Below are 18,569 nucleotides of genomic sequence, written 5' to 3'. Positions count from 1 at the left end.
GTCATTATTCCTCCTCCATCTTTTTCCCCTTGTGTCATTATTCCTCCTCAATCTTTATCCCCTTGTGTTATTATTCCGCCTCCATCTTTATCCCCTTGTCCCATTATTCCCCCTCCATCTTTATCCCCTTATGTTATTATTCCTCCTCCATCTTTATCCCCTTGTCCCATTATTCCCCTCCATCTTTATCCCCTTGTGTTATTATTCCTCCTCCATCTTTATCCCCTTGTCCCATTATTCCCCTCCATCTTTATCCCCTTGTGTTATTATTCCTCCTCCATCTTTATCCCCTTGTGTTATTATTCCTCCTCCATCTTTATCCCCTTGTGTTCTTATTCCCCCCTCCATCTTTATCCCCTTGTGTTATTATTCCCTCCTCCATCTTTATCCCCTTGCGATATTATTCCTCCTCCATCTTTATCCCCTTGTCCCATTATTCCCTCCTCCATCTGATCCCCGTGTGCCATTATTCCTCCTCCATCTTTATCCCCTTGTGTTATTATTCCTTCTCCATCTTTATCCCCTTGTGTTAATATTCCTCCTCCATCTTTATCCCCTTGTGTTATTATTCCCCCCTCCATCTTTATCCCCTTGTGTTATTATTCCCCCTCCATCTTTATCCCCTTGTGTTATTATTCCTCCTCGATCTTTATCCCCTTGTCCCATTATTCCCCCTCCATCTTTATCCCCTTGTGTTATCATTTCTCCTCCATCTTTATTCCCTTGTCCCATTATTCCCCTCCATCTTTATCCCCTTGTGTCATTATTCCCCCTCCATCTTTATCCCCTTGTACTATTATCATCCAATATGGCAAAAGGGGATCAGATGGAGGGGGGAATTATGGGACAAGGGGATAAAGATGGAGGGAGGGATAAGAACACAAGGGGATAAAGATGGAGGAGGAATAATAGTACAATGGGATAAAGATGAAGGAGGAATAATAACACAAGGGGATAAAGATGGAGGAGGAATAATAACACAAGGGGATAAAGATGGAGGAGGAATAATAGCACAAGGGGATAAAGATGGAGGAGGAATAATAACACAAGGGGATAAAGATGGAGGAGGGAATAATAGCACAAGGGGATAAAGATGGAGGAGGAATAATAACACAAGGGGATAAAGATGGAGGAGGAGGAATAATAACACAAGGGGATAAAGATGGAGGGGGAATAATAACACAAGGGGATAAAAATGGAGGAGGAATAATAGTACAAGGGAATAAAGATGGAGGAGGAGGAATAATAACACAGGGGGATAAAGATGGAGGAGGAATAATAACACAAGGGGATAAAGATGGAGGAGGAATAATAACACAAGGGGATAAAGATGGAGGGGGAATAATAGCACAAGGGGATAATGATGGAGGAGGAATAATAACACAAGGGGATAAAGATGGAGGAGGAATAATAGTACAAGGGGATAAAGATGGAGGAGGAATAATAACACAAGGGGATAAAGATGGAGGAGGAGGAATAATACACAGGGGGATAAAGATGGAGGAGGAATAATAACACAAGGGGATAAAGATGGAGGAGGAATAATAACACAGGGGGATAAAGATGGAGGAGGGAATAATAGCACAAGGGGATAAAGATGGAGGAGGAAAAATAACACAAGGGGATAAAGATGGAGGAGGGAATAATAGCACAAGGGGATAAAGATGGAGGAGGAATAATAGTACAAGGGGATGAAGATGGAGGAGGAATAATAACACAGGGGATATAGATGGAGGGGGAATAATAACACAACGTGATAAAAATGGAGGAGGAATAATAACACAGGGGGATAAAGATGGAGGAGGAGGAATAATAACATGGGGATAAAGATGGAGGAGGAATAATAACACAGGGGGATAAAGATGGAGGAGGAATAATGGCACAAGGGGATAAAGATGGAGGAGGAATAATAACACAGGGGGATAAAGATGGAGGAGGAATAATGGCACAAGGGGATAAAGATGGAGGGGGGAATAACAACAACAGGGGATAAAGATGGAGGGGGGAATAACAACAACAGGGGATAAAGATGGAGGAGGAATAATAACACAAGGGGATAAATATGGAGGAAGAATAATAACACAAGGGGATAAAGATGGAGGAGGAATAAAAACACGGGGATAAAGATGGAGGAGGGAATAATAGCACAAGGGGATAAAGATGGAGGAGGAATAATAACACAAGGGGATAAAGATGGAGGAGGGAATAATAGCACAAGGGGATAAAGATGGAGGAGGAATAATAACACAAGGGGATAAAGATGGAGGGGGGAATAATAACACAAGGGGATAAAGATGGAGGAGGAATAATGACACAAAGGGATAAAGATGGAGGAGGAGGAATAATAACACAAGGGGATAAAGATGGAGGGGGAATAATAACACAAGGGGATAAAGATGGAGGAGGAATAATAGTACAAGGGGATAAAGATGGAGGAGGAGGAATAGTAACACAGGGGGATAAAGATGGAGGAGGAATAATAACACAAGGGGATAAAGATGGAGGAGGAATAATAACACAAGGTGATTAAAATGGAGGAGGAATAATAGTACAAGGGGATAAAGATGGAGGAGGAATAATAACACAGGTGGATAAAGATGGAGGAGGAGGAATAATAACACGGGGATAAAGATGGAGGAAGAATAATAACACAGGGGGATAAAGATGGAGGAGGAATAATAACACAAGGGGATAAAGATGGAGGAGGAATAATAACACAAGGGGATAAAGATGGAGGAGGAATAATGGCACAAGGGGATCAGATGGAGGGGGGAATAATGGGTCAAGGGGATAAAGATGGAGGTGGAATAATAACACAGGGGGATAAAGATGGAGGAGGAATAATAACACAAGGGGATAAAGATGGAGGGGGGGAATAATAACACAAGGGGATAAAGATGGAGGAGGAATAATAACACAGGGGGATAAAGATGGAGGGGGAATAATAACACAGGGGGATAAAGATGGAGGAGGAATAATAACATAGGGGATAAAGATGGAGGAGGAATAATAACACAGGGGGATAAAGATGGAGGAGGAGGAATAATAACACGGGGATAAAGATGGAGGAAGAATAATAACACAGGGGGATAAAGATGGAGGAGGAATAATGGCACAAGGGGATAAAGATGGAGGAGGAATAATGGCACAAGGGGATAAAGATGAAGGGGGAATAATGGGACAACGGGATAAAGATGGAGGAGGAATAATAACACAGGGGGATAAAGATGGAGGAGGAATAATGGAAAAAGGGGATAAAGATGGAGGGGGGAATAATAACACAAGGGGATAAAGATGGAGGAGGAATAATAACACACGGGGATAAAGATGGAGCAGGAAAAATAACACAAGGGGATAAAGATGGAGGAGGAATAATGGGACAAGGGGATAAAGATGGAGGAGGAATAATGGCACAAGGGGATCAGATGGAGGGGGGAATAATGGATCAAGGGGATAAAGATGGAGGAGGAATAATAACACAGGGGGATAAAGATGAAGGAGGAATATTAACACAAGGGGATAAAGATGGAGGAGGAATAATAACACAAGGGGATAAAGATGGAGGAGGAGGAATAATAACACAAGGGGATAAAGATGGAGGAGAATTAACAACACAAGGGGATAAAGATGGAGGGGGGGACAATTAACCCTACCCCCTCCATATTAATCCCCTTGTGTTATTATTCCCCCTCCATCTTTATCCCCTTGCGCCATTATTCCCCCTCCATCTTTATCCCCTTGTGTTATTATTCCTCCTCCATCTTTATCCCCTTGTGTTATTATTCCTCCTCCATCTTTATCCCCTTGTGTTATTATTCCTCCTCCATCTTTATCCCCTTGTGTTATCATTCCCTCCTCCATCTTTATCCCCTTGTGTTATTATATCTCCTCCATCTTTATCCCCTTGCGCCATTATTCCCCCTCCATCTTTACCCCTTGCACCATTATTCCCCCTTACTCTGATCCCCTTTTGCCATATCGGATAATAATGGTACAAGGGGATTAATATGGAGGGTGGGGGGTTGATTATCCCTCCCTCCATCTTATTCCCCTTGTGTCATTATTTCCCCCTCCATCTTATTCCCCTTGTGTCATTATTCCCCCCTCCATCTTATTCCCCTTGTGTCATTATTCCCCCCTCCCTCTGATCCCCTTTTGCCATTTCCCCCCCTCCATCTTAATCCCCTTGTGCCATTATTATCCAATATGGCAAAAGGGGATCATAGGAAGGGGGAATGGCACAAGGGGCATTAAGATGGAAGTGGAGAGGGATAATGGCGGAGGGGGGATGGTGAGTAATAAAGCACAAGGCATTAAGATGGAGGGAGGAGAGGGATAAAGCACCAGGCATTAAGATGGAGGGGGGGGGGGGAGAGGGATAAATCACCAGGCATTAAGATGGAGAGGGGAGAGGGATAAAGCACCAGGCATTAAGATTTAGGGTGGAGAGGGATAAAGCACCAGGCATTAAGATGGAGGGGGGAGAGGGATAATGGCGGAGGGGGGATGAGGGAGAAATAAAGCACAAGGCATTAAAATGTAATGCCTTGTGCTTTATTACTTCCCCCTCCCCCGCCGCCATTATCCCTCTCCCCCTCTATCTTAATGCCTGGTGCTTTATCCCTCTCATTTTCCCTATTTCACCCCCAAAAAGTATTAAAAAAAAATGTATCTACATATTTGGTATCACCGCGTGCGTAAATATCCGAACTATTAAATATAATGTTAATGATACCGTACGGTGAACGTAAAAAAAATTAAAAAGTCAAAAATTGCTGCTTTTTTATAACATTTTATTCCCAAAAAATTGATAAAAAGTGAATTAAAAGTTTTATATAAGCAAATATGGTATCAATAAAAAGTGCAGATCACAGCGCCAAAAAATGACCCCTCATACCACCGCTTTTACAGAAAAATGAAAAAGTATTTTAAACAGTTATCAATTTTTTTTCTGCGCTACAGCAATAGAAAAGTATGTAATCATGGGTATAATTTTAATCATATTGACCCAAAGAATAAAGAACACATGTCATTTTTATCGTAATTTGTACGGTGTGAAAACGAAACCTTCCAAAATTAGCAAAATTGAGGTTTTCTTTTTAATTTGCGCCATATATTTTTTGGTAAAGTTAGTGATGGCATTACAACGGACAACTGGTCGCGCAAAAACCATCTGACATCAGAGCACTCCTACCATCGCTGATACTGTGAGTGCTAGGAGCGCACAGGGAAATACAGCTGATGTTGGCTGGTGCAGCTCCCGGGATCGCCGCCGTATCAGCCCTCACTCCGCCGCTCATATAGCCGCTGGCTAATGTTCACATCTCTCCCTCCCATAGCTGCCTGCCCCACCACTCACATGTTCGCCCACCACCACTCACATCTCTGCCTACCCGCCGCTTACATCTACCCTAGGGTTAGCAATACTACAATTCCCAGCATGCCCTGACAGTGCGGTCATGCCGGGAAATGTCATTTTGCTAATGCTAAGGGAGTTGTAACCATCTGCCTGCTCACATCTCCCCTAGCATTAGCAAAACTACAACTCCCAGCATGTCCTAACATACTAAGGGAGGGGGCTGAGGCCTGCATAGTGAGGCTACGCCCCCTCCCTTGGAGAGGAATTCAAGCAAGTGAGCAACAATAAAAGTTTAATAGAAAAAATAAAATAGGTGCTAGACACATAACAATTAGATGTACATGTCAGGATTAGGTACTGAGCAATATATTTAAAACAATAATAATAATTTTGTTGGATCTGACAGGTACGCTTTAAAGGCTTTTATGCCAGGAATAGTTGAGGGTATTGGATATAAATTGGTGGGGTCATCAATATCACTCATGTTATTCCACATTTTCTAGAGGGGTTTCTGTTCTCTTTCACCGAAAATGTGAAGAGAGGGAAGTAGTAATAGATAGGGAGGGCAGATTTATTATTTTGTATTTTAAAATAGACAGATCATGTGATGGCATTTGTTTATAATCCACCCCCTTTTAGGTAAACAAGATAATAAGGGAAATAAGAAATAATTACATCTTAAATATTGTTATATTGTTCTAATGATTGTAATAAAATTAAATAAATACATTTTATTATTATCAAATCACCAAAGATGATCAAAATGGAGTCACATCAGGTTCTGTTCATAGCAGATACGTAACCATGGCAACTCCAAGAACCAAAGAGTCGATGTGACATCATGTGATGTCATCATAGAACTCTGGAGGCATTACATTGCTCTGACAGCGCCCAGACCTTCATTCTGTAGATTGTTACAGAGCGATTTGCTATACTTTTGCAGTATTTGCCTTTTGTGCCTTTTTCTTCATCTGCTATGGAGATTAAAGGATTGGGGTTCATCCCCCTCTTCATGGCCCTCTGGTGTATGGTCTGGATCTCCACCAGCTACACCATCACCATCATCCAAGGCCATACTACTTCCCCCCTGATCTATATCAGTGATATGGGGGTTTTCTTTCCTGAACAGATCCCATTCTGTATGGGATTTATAGGGATGGCCATTGCCTCTGTGGGTCTGGCATGGCTGAATTATAGATTCATCTTGTTCCATCGTGAAGCCTTTGGACCCCGTCAGCCATTGATCCAGAAGACCCTACTAGTCATCGCTTGGTCATCCTGTGTCATGACTATCATCATGTCATTATTTTCAACAACAGACTACCCGATGATTCATCGCATCGCTGCCATCGCTACATTCATCTATGCTGGAATATACAACATGTGGCAATCCATCCTCCTGTACAAAGTACCGGGAGCATCAAGAGTCATCTGCCATGTAAGAGCCATCTTCTCTTCTATGGCTCTTGCCTGTGTGTTTCTTATTATAGGAACTGGGTTTGTTGTATACATCCAACTGTTTGCTGGAGAATGTGAAGAGATGATTGAAGCCTTTGTCAAAATCATTGAGTGGTCAATTCTGGTCCTCATCCTGCTGACGAATGTGACTTTCTATTCCACCATGGAACACCTATTGTTCACCATGTCCAGGAACACCTGCAGCATCTCCCTAAGGGTTCGGATCGATGCCTTTGGGGTATAGAGGACCATGCAGAACATCATAAGAACCTGTCATCTGTATGTTGGAGTTGAAATTTCACGCCACAGCCCAGAACTTACTACTAAAACAACTAGAACTGCGGCAACTCTAGAGATAAAGACCTAGAGCCAAGAAATCCAACGGCACCAACCTCTCTCCATAACAGCAAGATGGAGGAATAGAACAGATTGTTATGTTCTTATAGTAAATGTCTTATTTAAAAAATGCATAAATAAATGAAAAAATTATGCAAACCTTCTGTTCTTCTTTGTAGTCCTAAACTCCTTAGATGTATAGGAAAATGTGTACCTTAATTTTTATTGGGACTGCACAATATGTCACAATCACATCAGGAATTTTGCGGTTTGTGATATAGCGATTTCATCCATTGTAAAATGTTGCAATAACCTAGATGGTGCTGGGAGGAGAAACAATTAGCCACATGCTTGAGGGGCTGCACAGCACGGGAGCCGACAAACAGGTGAAACGCACCAGCCACCACAGGCTCGCCTCCCCTGCGGTGCGGCCTGACCCCTCCTGCGAGCGTCTCCCTGTTTCTCCTCCCAGCAGTGCCTAGCGCTGGAAGGAGGTGTCCTAACCCCTCCCCAACTGGCCGCTGCTGTATATATGTGGTGCAGCCGTGCAATGGGTATATAAAGCAAACTCAGGAGTGGAGCTCGCTTTATACTGGCTAATGCTGTGCAATATCGATCAGGTGAGTTCCAACATTAACCCTTAAGATGCCTCAATTAAAGTTGGTTGCATCAAACAAGTACTGGTAGCTCAATGGAATTTGATCGGGACAGGGGCGGCAAATTTACGGGATCCTGATCAGCTGAGAGAACGGGCCGAGGGTCTCTACCTGCCTCTTTCCTGTCCGATCAGCGCTCCTATATTGCAGACAGCCTCTGCAGCATGTACTAATGGAGCGCTGAAAGATTAATTACACTAACAGATACAAAAACTTTTTATATAGAACAACCAAGAGAGAAAAAATCAGACCTGTCACTGGCTAGGCAAGGTAATGTGCTAAGAAAAGGGCATCCCTGCTGCAGGAAAGAACAAGGAAAAACTTATTGCTGATCTTGTGGAGTATGATGCCCGTGCAGAAAAGCTGAGTGACATGAGACAAAGTCCTACAGCTGGAACTGCCATCCAAGGACTGATATCTCCTGGGGAATACAACATTACTCCCCATCAGGACAGTACTCCACATGAGGTCTTGTACTCTTATATGCGGACTGCCTTGCATCACCTTGGGAATGTGGATGCTAATATGAAACTCCAATTGCTTCTCCAGTACCAAACTGCAGAGAGAGAGGCGGTAGAGAAAGAGGCCCAGTGGCGGCATGAACTGGAGGTTCTGAGGCTGAGAGGGGATGCTTTATCTGCACGCAGTGATGTACAGGATCAAGAAGACCACAAACCCCGCTTGGAACATTTCCCCATGTTGGAGAAAGATGGTGATCTGGATGTTTTCCTGAGGGGATTTGAAAAGGTTTGCCAGCAGTTCCATCTACCTAAGGAACAGTGGGGACGATATCTAACCCCATGGCTGCGAGGGAAAGCTCTGGATGTGTTTGCTTCGCTTCCCTCTGAAAGTGACCAGGACTATGAGGCAATAAAATCTGCCCTGCTAAAAAGTTTTAATCTGACTCCAGAGGCTTATCAGAAAAAGTTTCAGACTTTGCAACAAAGTGCCACAGAAAGCTGCACTCAACATGCAGGTCAGCTAAGGACTGAATTCAGGCAATGGACTGGGGGCCTACAAGTCACTACCTATGAGGCCCTGGAGGACTTGATGGTCCTGGATCAGTTTCTCCGAACACGGAGCTTTGAAGCCAGAGAGTGGATATTGGACCGCAAGCCCAAGACAGCAACGGAAGAAGAAGAACTTGGAGATGACTTTGCCAACAACCGGGCACCAACAGCAAAGCGTGGCTCTGCACAAGCTGGAGCAAGTACCTGGAGGGGAGCCACACACCCACAGAGCACAACCAGCAGCACCAAGCCAAAAGGAAAATTCTTGCCATCAGCACCAAAAGCAACAGGAGCCACATTGGGTCAGGGGGACACCCGCCGATGTTACAGATGCAACAATATTGGGCACCTGAGTGCCACTTGCCCCAACAAAAAGACTTCTCCACCAGTAGCTGGAGGACACACAGCCATTCTTCTGGTGTCTGGAGCAGTGGAGAAAAGAGCAGATAACCTGCAGAGTGTAACTGTGGGTGACCGGGTGACAGTGGGTTTGCGAGATTCTGGAGCCTCCTTTACCTTGGTGCGGCCTGAAGTGGTGGATACAGAGGACATCATCCCTGGAAGAACCATGGCTTTAAAAGGAATTGGAGGTGTGCGGCCTGCTGTGCCCATGGCTCGTGTGTACCTGGATTGGGGTACAGGCCAAGGTTTGCGGGAGGTGGGGGTCTCTGAGGACATCCCTGTTAATGTTCTGCTGGGGAATGATTTGGGTCGGATGCTCTGTCATTATGCTCCAGAGGACACTACCTGCACACCGGAAGGGCTAGGAGAGAGCCCTGTTCATTCTGAGGTACTGTGCGAGACTTTGGGAGACACTGCAAAATGTGGTAACTGGTTTACCTGTGACTGAACCAGTAATGTTTTCCAAAAGTGAAGTGGGGGTGTATTGAGAAACGTGGTAACTGGGAGGGAGTGCTGGGGATTGATAAATGTTTACCTGTGACTGAACCAGTAATGTTTTCCAAAAGTGAAATGGGGTGTATTGTAAAATGTGGTGACAATGCATTGCCAATGCCAAAACCTAGTGGAGATGGGCTAGGGGGAGGGGTTGGTGTGCCCCTGGTGACATTTAAGGATGAGGGACCAGCAGTGAGTGATATGTCCCAATCCTGTGAGCCTAAGGAGGAGGAGGAGGGAAGGAGTGATAGCCCTGTGTATGATGCCTGTAACATTGTTATGTCTAGAACTGAGGGAGAGGAAGGTGGAGATGCTAGTTCACCTGAGGGAAATGTGCTCCCTGATGCCCCAAGATGGGCGGAGGGAAATGAGCGTTTCCGGGAAGCTCTGCGCAGTGCCCCTTCCCTTGAAGGGCTGAGACAACGTGCTGAACAGCCTGGTGCTGACACAGATGGGCATCGGGTATATTGGGGCAAAGGCATGCTAGGGGCCCAGGAGAGAGAGAGGATGTTAGTGGTTCCTAGGCAGTACAGGAAAGAGCTGCTGAGGTTGGCCCATGAGGCCCCCTGGCAGGACATTTGGGAGTGGCCTATGCGGTCATAGAGAAGGAATGTCTACCTGTGGTCTGGGCTTTGCAAAAATTACAGCCATACCTGTATGGCAGGGATTTTACTGTCATGACTAATCACAACCCTCTACATTGGTTGGACAGAGTGTCCGGTAACAATGGCACCTTGAAACAAATGCTAAAAACATTTGTAGAATCGGAGGGCAGAGACTGGGAAAAGTATTTACCCCATCTGTTGTTTGCTTACAGGGAGGTACCCCAAGAGTCTACAGGTTACTCGCCCCTTGGAGTTATTATATGGTCACAATGTGCGGGGATCCGGAGATTTAGTTAGGGAAGAATGGGAAGGGGGGCTACCTGCCCCTGAGACTTCTGTGGTGGAGTATGTTCTGAGATTCAGGGACAGGATGCAGACATTGACTGGGCTGGTACATGACAACCTCATAGCAGCACAGTCCAGGCAGAAGTACTGGTATGATCACAATGCAAGGGACCGGGTCTATGAAGTGGGACAGAAGGTAATGGTTCTAAACCCCAACTGGCAGAATAAGTTGCAGGCTGCCTGGGAGGGTCCCTTCCCCCTTTTGCAGTGCCTAGAACCCACCACATATGTAGTTGCCCTTGATGAGAAAGGTCAGAGGCAGAGACAGTACCACATTAATATGACATACTATGACCCTGAGAAGGTGGTACTCAGTGTATGCAGTGCACCAGAGGAAGGGCTGGGTAGTGATCCCCTACTGGACCTAGTGGAGGAAGCTAAGGGATCCCTTCAGGATGTGGAGATCAATCCACAGCTCTTAGCTGCAAAGAAAAGGCAGCTAAATGAGGAAATAGGCCCCTTCAGTACCATATTTGCCTGGGAATGCAGGGCCTGTGGTGTCAAGAAAAGAAATAGATGGTTAAGGGAGACATATCTATCAGCCTGGAGAGGCCAGATCTCTCTGTCTCCATCTTAAGGGGGAGGTGTCAGGCCCAAGGCCTGATTATGGAAACATGCATGTGTTTTATAATTGTATCTGTGTATAAACTAAGACCTGGGGGTGAGGGTCATTCAGACTGTGTGTTTGTGTATTGCATTCTATTGGGGGTCTGGCTGTTTGGTATCTCCTTCGAAGTCATGCACCCTGGTCACCTTATATAATCAAACAGATAAGGGGTCAGGAAGAGAAATGCCCCACCTGGTGGGATCAGAGGGGAGGGGGGGAATGGAGTTTCCCTCCAAAGAAGCAGAGATAAGATAAAAAATACTGGACTCAACTGTTGTTCAAGGCTGTGCCAAAAAGCTGACAAGAGCTGGACTCTCACTGACAAGGACGGCTATACCATCATGCTGTAAGAACTTCATCTTTTGTTTTCTGAACTTGCCTTGCTAAACTCTTTCATATTTTTGTAACTGTATGTCATTTGTTTATTTTTATATATATAGCACTGTGATACCTTTTATCAGATTAAATGTTTAATTAATCAGCTCTGGTCTGTATGGAACAGCGATGGGGACACCCATCTCCTGCCTATACGCAAACATTTTTCTAACTATGTTTGAACAGTACTACATTTTCTCTCCTCTTAACCCCTTCATTAGCCATATTAAATTAATGTTTCGTTATGTCGATGACATATTCTTGATATGGGATGAGATGAGTCTGAAACCCACTTTCAGGAGTTTGCCTCATATTTGAGCGATATTAATGACACGAATATGGCCTTTACCTCCGCTTTTGGGGGTTCACAGTTGGAATTTTTAGATGTGTTCATCCAAATTGAAAATAATCATATTATTACCTCAGGATTCAGAAAAAATACCTCAAAAAACGCCCTACTCCACTATCAATCGTCTCACCCTATCCAACTAAAAGACAGCATTCCATATAGCCAGATGGCTCATATTAAAAGAATAAACAACGATCCCAACTTATAGGCTAAACAGTTAGAAGAACTAAGTGAAAGATTCCTAATGCGATAATATCCTCTCAGTGTAGTCAATGAAGCAAAAAAAAACGCATTCATTCAGTTTCTCGTGATTCTCTGTTGGATGCATCACACACAAAAAAAAAAACAGGAAAGAAAAAATGACAAAAAGGTTTTGCTTCCCTTTCTCCAATACTCCCATGAATAACACTATTTACAAAATAATTAATAAGTATTGGTACATTTTCAAAGAGATCCAGATCTAAAAGAGTTCACAGTTGAAAAATCCATTATTACGTACAAACGCAATAAAACTATAGGTGATTTCTTTAAAAATAAAAAAATTCAACATGAAACAAAAAGAACATGGCTCACCAATACTCGACCAATTGGAATGTTCCAATGTGGGAACTGTTCTTTTTGTAATTTATGTAAAAAAGGCAAAAACATTAATTTAGGTGGCCACATTATACAAATTAAACAGGTCATTACATGCCGCTCTAAATACGTTGTATAATGCCTTACCTGTCAATGTGGGAAATACTATATAGGCAAAATGATCCGCCCTCTTTTTCACCGAATTTGCGAGCATGTACGCTCCCTACGGACAGGTAAGGGAGCGCCACGATTCATTTCGCATATGGCAGAAATTCACAATTCAGACCCTAACCAGTTTAAATTTTCAGCAATTGAGAGGGTATAACATTGTTATAGAGGCAAGAATATGAATGATACTGTTACGCCGAGCGCTCCGGGTCCCCGCTCCTCCCCGGAGTGCTCGTAACATCCTCGCTACGGCAGCGCCCCGGTCAGATCCACTGACCGGGTGCGCTGCGATACCGCCTCCAGCCGGGATGCGATTCGCGATGCGGGTGGCGCCCGCTCTCGATGCGCACCCCGGCTTCCGTACCTGACTCGCTCTCCCTCGGTCCTGTCCCGGCGCGCGCGGCCCCGCTCCCTAGGGCGCGCGCGCGCCGGGTCTCTGCGATTTAAAGGGCCACTGCGCCACTGATTGGCGCAGTGGTTCCAATTAGTGTCTTCACCTGTGCACTCCCTATGTATACCTCACTTCCCCTGCACTCCCTCGCCGGATCTTGTTGCCCTTGTGCCTAGTGAAAGCGTTCCCTTGTGTGTTCCTAGCCTGTGTTCCAGACCTCCTGCCGTTGCCCCTGACTACGATCCTTGCTGCCTGCCCCGACCTTCTGCTACGTCCGACCTTGCTTTTGTCTACTCCCTTGTACCGCGCCTATCTTCAGCAGTCAGAGAGGTTGAGCCGTTGCTAGTGGATACGACCTGGTTACTACCGCCGCAGCAAGACCATCCCGCTTTGCGGCGGGCTCTGGTGAACACCAGTAGTGACTTAGAACCGGTCCACTAGCACGGTCCACGCCAATCCCTCTCTGGCACAGATGATCCACCTCCTGCCAGCCGGCATCGTGACAGTAGATCCGGCCATGGATCCCGCTGAAGTACCTCTGCCAGTTGTCGCCGACCTCACCACGGTGGTCGCCCAGCAGTCACAACAGATAGCGCAACAAGGCCACCAGCTGTCTCAACTGACCGTGATGCTACAGTAGCTACTACCACAGCTTCAGCAATCATCTCCTCCGCCAGCTCCTGCACCTCCTCCGCAGCGAGTGGCCGCTTCAGGCCTACGACTATCCTTGCCGGATAAATTTGATGGGGACTCTAAGTTTTGCCGTGGCTTTCTTTCACAATGTTCCCTGCACTTGGAGATGATGTCGGACCAGTTTCCTACTGAAAGGTCTAAGGTCGCTTTCGTAGTCAGCCTTCTGTCTGGAAAAGCTCTGTCATGGGCCACACCGCTCTGGGACCGCAATGACCCCGTCACTGCCTCTGTACACTCCTTCTTCTCGGAAATTCATAGTGTCTTTGAGGAACCTGCCCGAGCCTCTTCTGCTGAGACTGCCCTGCTGAACCTGGTCCAGGGTAATTCTTCCGTTGGCGAGTACGCCATACAATTCCGTACTCTTGCTTCTGAACTATCCTGGAATAATGAGGCCCTCTGCGCGACCTTTAAAAAAGGCCTATCCAGCAACATTAAAGATGTTCTGGCCGCACGAGAAATTCCTGCTAATCTACATGAACTCATTCATCTTGCCACTCGCATTGACATGCGTTTTTCCGAAAGGCGTCAGGAGCTCCGCCAGGATATGGACTTTGTTCGCACAAGGCGTTTTTTCTCCCCGGCTCCTCTTTCCTCTGGTCCTCTGCAATCCGTTCCTGTGCCTCCCGCCGTGGAGGCTATGCAAGTTGACCGGTCTCGCCTGACACCTCAAGAGAGGACACGACGCCGCATGGAGAATCTCTGCCTGTACTGTGCCGGTACCGAACACTTCCTGAAGGATTGTCCTATCCGTCCTCCCCGCCTGGAAAGACGCACGCTGACTCCGCACAAAGGTGAGACAGTCCTTGATGTCAACTCTGCTTCTCCACGTCTTACTGTGCCTGTGCGGATATCTGCATCTACCTTCTCCTTCTCTACTATGGCCTTCTTGGATTCCGGATCTGCAGGAAACTTTATTTTGGCCTCTCTCATCAACAGGTTCAACATCCCGGTAACCAGTCTCGCCAGACCCCTCTACATCAATTGTGTTAACAATGAAAGATTGGACTGTACCATACGTTACCGCACGGAGCCCCTTCTAATGTGCATCGGACCTCATCATGAAAAAATTGAGTTTTTGGTCCTCCCCAATTGCACTTCCGAAATTCTCCTTGGACTACCGTGGCTTCAACGCCATTCCCCAACCCTGGATTGGTCCACAGGGGAGATCAAGAGCTGGGGTACCTCTTGTTTCAAGGACTGCCTTAAACCGGTTCCCAGTACTCCCTGCCGTGACCCTGTGGTTCCCCCTGTAACCGGTCTCCCTAAGGCCTATATGGACTATGCTGACGTATTTTGCAAGAAACAAGCTGAGACTCTACCTCCTCACAGGCCTTATGACTGTCCTATTGACCTCCTCCCGGGCACTACTCCACCCCGGGGCAGAATTTATCCTCTGTCCGCCCCAGAGACTCTTGCTATGTCCTAGTACATCCAGGAAAATTTAAAAAAGGTTTATCCGCAAATCCTCCTCTCCTGCCGGAGCTGGATTTTTCTTTGTGTCCAAAAAAGATGGCTCCCTACGTCCTTGCATTGACTACCGCGGACTTAATAAAATCACGGTAAAGAACCGCTACCCTCTACCTCTTATCTCTGAACTCTTTGATCGCCTCCAAGGTGCCCACATCTTTACCAAACTGGACTTAAGAGGTGCTTATAATCTCATCCGCATCAGGGAGGGGGACGAATGGAAAACGGCATTTAACACTAGAGATGGACACTTTGAGTATCTGGTCATGCCCTTTGGCCTGTGCAACGCCCCTGCCGTCTTCCAAGACTTTGTTAATGAAATTTTTCGTGATCTCTTATATTCCTGTGTTGTTGTGTATCTGGACGATATTCTGATTTTTTCTGCCAACCTAGAAGAACACCGCCAGCATGTCCGCATGGTTCTTCAGAGACTTCGAGACAATCAACTTTATGCCAAGATGGAGAAATGTCTGTTTGAATGTCAATCTCTTCCTTTCCTAGGATACTTGGTCTCTGGCCAGGGACTACAAATGGACCCAGACAAACTCTCTGCCGTCTTAGATTGGCCACGCCCCTCCGGACTCCGTGCTATCCAACGTTTTTTGGGGTTCGCCAATTATTACAGACAATTTATTCCACATTTTTCCACCATTGTGGCTCCTATCGTGGCTTTAACCAAGAAGAATGCCAATCCTAAGTCATGGCCTCCTCAAGCGGAAGACGCCTTTAAACGGCTCAAGTCTGCCTTTTCTTCTGCTCCCGTGCTCTCCAGACCTGACCCATCTAAACCCTTCCTATTGGAGGTTGATGCCTCCTCAGTAGGAGCTGGAGCGGTTCTTCTTCAAAAAAATTCTTCTGGGCATGCTGTTACTTGTGGTTTTTTTTCTAGGACCTTCTCTCCGGCGGAGAGGAACTACTCCATCGGGGATCGAGAGCTACTGGCCATTAAATTAGCACTTGAGGAATGGAGGCATCTGCTGGAGGGATCAAAATTTCCAGTTATTATTTACACCGATCACAAGAATCTCTCCTATCTCCAGTCTGCCCAACGGCTGAACCCTCGCCAGGCCAGGTGGTCTCTGTTCTTTGCCCGGTTTAATTTTGAAATTCACTTTCGCCCTGCCGATAAGAACATTAGGGCCGATGCTCTCTCTCGTTCCTCGGATGCCTCAGAAGTAGAGCTCTCTCCGCAACACATCATTCCTCCTGACTGCCTGATCTCCACTTCTCCAGCCTCCATCAGGCAAACTCCTCCAGGGAAGACCTTCGTCTCTCCACGCCAACGCCTCGGAATCCTCAAATGGGGTCACTCCTTACATCTCGCAGGCCATGCGGGCATCAAGAAATCCTTGCAACTCATCTCTCGTTTCTATTGGTGGCCGACTCTGGAAACGGATGTTGTTGATTTTGTGCGGGCCTGCACTGTCTGTGCCCGGGATAAGACTCCTCGCCAGAAGCCTGCTGGTCTTCTTCATCCTCTGCCTGTCCCCGAACAGCCTTGGTCTCTGATTGGTATGGACTTTATTACAGACTTACCCCCATCCCGTGGCAACACTGTTGTTTGGGTGGTCGTTGATCGATTTTCCAAGATGGCACATTTTATTCCTCTTCCTGGTCTTCCTTCAGCGCCTCAGTTGGCAAAACAATTTTTTGTACACATTTTTCGTCTTCACGGGTTGCCCACGCAGATCGTCTCGGATAGAGGCGTCCAATTCGTGTCAAAATTCTGGAGGGCTCTCTGTAAACAACTCAAGATTAAATTAAACTTTTCTTCTGCTTATCATCCTCAATCCAATGGGCAAGTAGAAAGAATTAACCAGGTCCTGGGTGATTATTTACGGCATTTTGTTTCCTCCCGCCAGGATGACTGGGCAGATCTTCTTCCATGGGCCGAATTCTCGTACAACTTCAGAGTCTCTGAATCTTCTTCCAAATCCCCATTTTTCGTGGTGTACGGCCGTCACCCTCTTCCCCCCCTCCCTACTCCCTTGCCCTCTGGTTTGCCCACTGTGGATGAAATAACTCGTGATCTTTCCACCATATGGAAAGAGACCCAAAATTCTCTCTTACAGGCTTCATCACGCATGAAGAAGTTTGCTGATAAGAAAAGAAGAGCTCCCCCCATTTTTTCTCCCGGAGACAAGGTATGGCTCTCCGCTAAATATGTCCGCTTCCGTGTTCCCAGCTACAAATTGGGACCACGCTATCTTGGTCCTTTCAAAATCTTGTGCCAAATTAATCCTGTCTCTTACAAACTTCTTCTTCCTCCTTCTCTTCGTATTCCTAATGCCTTTCATGTCTCTTTTCTTAAACCACTCATCATCAACCGTTTCTCTCCCAAACTTATTTCTCCTACTCCTGTCTCCGGTTCTTCAGACATCTTCACCGTAAAGGAGATACTGGCCTCCAAAAAGGTCAGAGGAAAAACTTTTTTTTTAGTGGACTGGGAGGGCTGTGGTCCTGAAGAGAGATCCTGGGAACCTGAGGACAATATCCTAGATAAAAGTCTGGTCCTCAGGTTCTCAGGCTCTAAGAAGAGGGGGAGACCCAAGGGGGGGGGGTACTGTTACGCCGAGCGCTCCGGGTCCCCGCTCCTCCCCGGAGCGCTCGCAACATCCTCGCTACGGCAGCGCCCCGGTCAGATCCACTGACCGGGTGCGCTGCGATACCGCCTCCAGCCGGGATGCGATTCGCGATGCGGGTGGCGCCCGCTCGCGATGCGCACCCCGGCTTCCGGACCTGACTCGCTCTCCCTCGGTCCTGTCCCGGCACGCGCGGCCCCGCTCCCTAGGGCGCGCGTGCGCCGGGTCTCTGCGATTTAAAGGGCCACTGCGCCACTGATTGGCGCAGTGGTTCCAATTAGTGTCTTCACCTGTGCACTCCCTATGTATACCTCACTTCCCCTGCACTCCCTCGCCGGATCTTGTTGCCCTTGTGCCTAGTGAAAGCGTTCCCTTGTGTGTTCCTAGCCTGTGTTCCAGACCTCCTGCCGTTGCCCCTGACTACGATCCTTGCTGCCTGCCCCGACCTTCTGCTACGTCCGACCTTGCTTTTGTCTACTCCCTTGTACCGCGCCTATCTTCAGCAGTCAGAGAGGTTGAGCCGTTGCTAGTGGATACGACCTGGTTACTACCGCCGCAGCAAGACCATCCCGCTTTGCGGCGGGCTCTGGTGAACACCAGTAGTGACTTAGAACCGGTCCACTAGCACGGTCCACACCAATCCCTCTCTGGCACAGAGGATCCACCTCCTGCCAGCCGGCATCGTGACAGATACA

This window comes from Hyla sarda, chromosome 4 (genome assembly GCF_029499605.1).
Source record: "Hyla sarda isolate aHylSar1 chromosome 4, aHylSar1.hap1, whole genome shotgun sequence".
Classification (NCBI taxonomy): Eukaryota; Metazoa; Chordata; class Amphibia; order Anura; family Hylidae; genus Hyla; species Hyla sarda.
This window is presented reverse-complemented; position numbering follows the sequence as displayed.